A 4184-nucleotide genomic window follows, 5' to 3' on the forward strand; every position below is an offset into this window, starting at 1 on the left:
TCTAGTCAAGAAGCTCTATGCATGAAATCAACTGTAATGATGCCTTCTCTCAAAAATATCAGTGGCTCTATAATTCTTATGGAAAATATGCAAGTGCTGATAAAGTAGCATGCAAGTGACAGAGTCAGAGTCAATAGGTAAGACAGTGCAGCTTCTGCTCATGTGTCTGTTAGTGGTTTTTAAATTGGGAGTTCTCAATGAAGGCTGGTGATACTTCTGTCTCAGTGCTCAGGAATGAGTAGGCATGGCTGAAATATTTGAAGGTGACTTTCTGGTTTGATGCTTCAGTTACTTTTTTTGTTTGTTTCAAGAGAAAAGTGCAGCTCATAATTACAATCATAAAATCTTTGTATAAAGTAATGAGCAAATGAAAAGAGGAAACAGCATTTGTGGTCAATTGTGACCACATCACAGTTTTATTGCTGCTCTTTATTATTTATGTTTTGTTTGTAATTGACACGTAGTAATTCCACATATTCATGATATACACTGTGTTATACCAATACATCCAATCTTTATTCATCTGCTAAAAATAATTGGCATTTCTATAACCTCAGAGGTTTATGATTTATTTGTGTGGCAACATTAAAATTCTCTCTAGTAAGTATATTGAATTGTGCAAATTACATTTTGTTACCCATAGTTATTTTACTGTTTTTAAATATACTTTTATTCAAAGCATAATTTAAATCAGTTTACAAAATTTTCCTTTGTTTTAAAATACTACTCTAAATTTTTACATTTTAAAACCCATCCAATTGGGCTGGGGATGTGGCTCAAGCGGTAGCGCGCTCGCCTGGCATGCGTGCGGCCCGGGTTCGATCCTCAGCACCACATACCAACAAAGATGTTGTGTCCGCCAAGAACTAAAAAATAAATATTAAAAATTCTCTCTCTCTCTCTCTCTCTCTCTCTCTCCCCCCTCTCTCTTTCTAAAAAAAAAAAAAAAAAAAAAAAAAAAAAACCCATCCAATTCTAATATTTGCAACTGAGTACACATTTTGCTTAGGATGATTATTATTAGTAGTATTTTTATTTTGCCATTAGAAATGGGTTTTGATTATTTGGTCCTACACAGTATATTTTACTAATTTTAAGAGAGTTTTTGCTATTAAAAAACAAATAACTCTCATGGTTTTTACAGACTTTTGATAATATGACTATGGTCCAACTCAGGAATGAAGCAATTTGCCTTCTGCTGTTGCTCATGCCCTACAGATCTGCACTGAAGACACCATATACCTTCAGCTCTCTGGGATTCTCTGTCCTGCTGGCTTCCTCATCTCCCTGCTGAATACCCCCTAGTTTTCAGAACATCACAGAAGACACAGTGGGCTCCATCTAGTCCCATTGCCATCAGGGACCTCTGACTTGAACAAGTGTGTCCTGCCCTGTGCCTTTTTCCCACCCACTGCCCCTTCCACCCACAGCATCCTGTGACTGTGGTTTCCTCTCCAGTTCCCCGTCCACATGTAATCTTTCCCCCATTTAAATTGTCTAAAGCCCTTGTTATTTCTTGCTATTTGTTTTCCAATTGTGCTCTGTACTGGCTTCCCTTTGCTTTTGACACTATTCTTTAGAGTCTAATTTTCCTAATATATTCCATTTATTTCTTTAAAATTATTGATTTAACGTGAGTAATGAGCTGGGCATTGTTGGGGGCATTGTGTAGATGCTAAAATGCAAACAAAATCGTTGCCTCAGGGATTATACTGTTGTAGGAATGATATTTGTATAAATGTATATGTAATGTCAGTTGATAAAAATGAAAAATACACAGCAGTATGTAAGGGGTAGAGCTAGAGAGTTGGAGGAATAATGGGTTCTATTTTATGTAGCTTACTAATGAGGGTCAAGGTTATTTTAGGTAGTGTGCTTAGGTTTCTGTTGAGATTGTGTCTGTACCAAATTTATTCTATTGCAGAGTCTAGAAAATGGTAGATCCATTAGAGCTTGTTGAATAATTAATGAGTGCATGAGGTGCTTGATGAGAATGGGGAAGGAAAGAGAGAGAAAGAGTGGGAAAGAGTGGAAAGTTTGAAATTGTAGCCCCAGAATGACCAAAAAGTGGGCTTGTCCTTAAATCATCATGGTCACAAGGATGAGTCTTGGATATCTGGGGCTAAAAATTTCATATCCTATTAAATTCCAACAGAATTAGCCAGACATTAATAAGAAGTTAATAAGCCCCAAACCAATTCACATAGTCTAGAAGTGTTACATGAGACAGGTGCATTTAAAATACAACCCTCCCTGAGTATTCCTGTGGAACATTGTCACCCTTCAATGTCACACAAAGTTCTATTAGTCTGGAATATAATAATTATTTAAGTAAATTTACATAAAATTAACTATTCCTGAATTATTATCAAAAGTTGGCATTAGCTTTTTCCATTTATCTGCTTTATTTTCTGTAGTCTTCTTTGTTATATTTACAAATAATGAGGAAATGAGATACGTGTGGTAATATGAGATTAGAACCAGTGTTAGAAAATATCTATATTTCTTTAGGGTATGTTTACTTTAACACTGCATAGTATACAACTAACAATAGAAACTTGATAGAATTTTGCATTTTTAAGATCAAATATCTAACTAAAATTTTTTAATTTTTACTTTTATGTTTGATAAGATTTACTAATATTATTAATCTTTGTATTTTCCCATTCACCAAATGTTTCAATGTAAGTTTTGGAAGATGGGTTCCTCTTTTCATCCTATGCCAGAATTTCCATGGTGAATGCAGATTGCTTCTCTCAGTTATTGGACCATGACTTTATTCTTTGATTATGTCTGCAGAAACAATATAGGGCCCCAGTACTGCAATGAAAAGACAAAATCAAAGCTCTGTGGTTGAATTCATCCTCTTGGGCTTCTCTGACTTTCCTGAACTCCAAGAAGAGATCTTTGGGGTTTTCTTGGTTATTTATCTGGTGACCCTGATGGGAAATGCCACCATCTTAGGCGCCATCTTGCTGGAGCAGACTCTTCATATCCCCATGTACCTGTTCCTGCAGAATTTATCTGTAGTTGAAGTAAGTTTCAGTGCAACCATCATGCCTGAAATGTTGGTGGTCCTGTCCTTTGAGAGAACTACAATTTCTTTTGCAGGCTGTTTTGCACAGATGTATTTCATTCTTCTTTTTGGTGGAACTGAGTGTTTTCTCCTGGGGGCAATGGCTTATGACCGATTTGCTGCCCATCTGCTATCCTCTGACCTACCCCATTATTATGAACAAGAGGGTGTTTTTGAAATTAGTCATGTTCTCATGGGTCTCTGAGATCATGGTGGCTACTGTGCAGACCACATGGGTATTTAGTTTTCCCTTTTGTGGCCCCAATGAAATCAATCATCTGTTCTGTGAGACTCCCCCAGTGCTGGAACTTGTATGTGCAGATACCTCCTTGTTTGAAATCTATGCCTTCACAGGCACCATTTTGATTATACTGCTTCATTTCTTGTTGATACTCTTGTCTTACCTTTGAATTCTCTTTGCCATCCTGAAGATGCCATCAATAACTGGGAGGCAGAAGGCTTTTTCCACCTGTGCCTCTCATGTCACATCAGTCACCCTCCTCTATGGCACAGCCAGTGTGACTTATTTACAACCCAAATCTAGCTACTCACCAGCTACCAAGAAACTGATATCATTGGCTTATGTGTTGCTCACACCCCTGCTGAATCCCCTTATCTACAGCCTGCGAAACCATGAGATGAAAAGGGCTTTGGTGAAATTATGTCAGAGAGTGTTGGTTTTACACCCAGTCGTACTTGTTCAGAAGCTATATGATATTTGCTCATTACTAAAAAGAACTACGTTTGAATTTTGTAAATGTTGATAACCTTACGTTTTTTTGTAATAGTTCACATTGTTGAATTCCTTGAGTTTAAAAAATGTATCAGAAGATTCTTCTCTTTTACTACTGTGGTGTTGTTTTTTTATTTTTCATAGATTAAGTTTCCATAGCACTTGATACAACAGTCTGTCTTGTCCTTCTCTATTATAGGCATTTAGGTTATTATCAGAGTATTGTGATGAAGATGATACTTCAATAAATATCTAATTCTATAGGTTTGTATGTATTGATGCTTTCATTTTGATGTGATCAATTCCTCAATGTCATTCTGATAGAACGAATGATACACATACACAGGCATGTGTGTGTGTGTATGTGTGTGTGTA

The 4184-nt window shown here is 36.5% G+C and overlaps 1 pseudogene; it reads left to right on the plus strand.

Moving 5' to 3' along the window:
• Nucleotides 1-2825: 2825 nt before the first annotated feature.
• LOC101962472 (olfactory receptor 10A3-like) lies at nucleotides 2826-3840 on the plus strand (annotated as a pseudogene).
• The last annotated feature ends 344 nt before the right edge of the window (nucleotides 3841-4184 follow it).

Source organism: Ictidomys tridecemlineatus, chromosome 4 (assembly GCF_052094955.1).
Source record: "Ictidomys tridecemlineatus isolate mIctTri1 chromosome 4, mIctTri1.hap1, whole genome shotgun sequence".
Classification (NCBI taxonomy): domain Eukaryota; kingdom Metazoa; phylum Chordata; class Mammalia; order Rodentia; family Sciuridae; genus Ictidomys; species Ictidomys tridecemlineatus.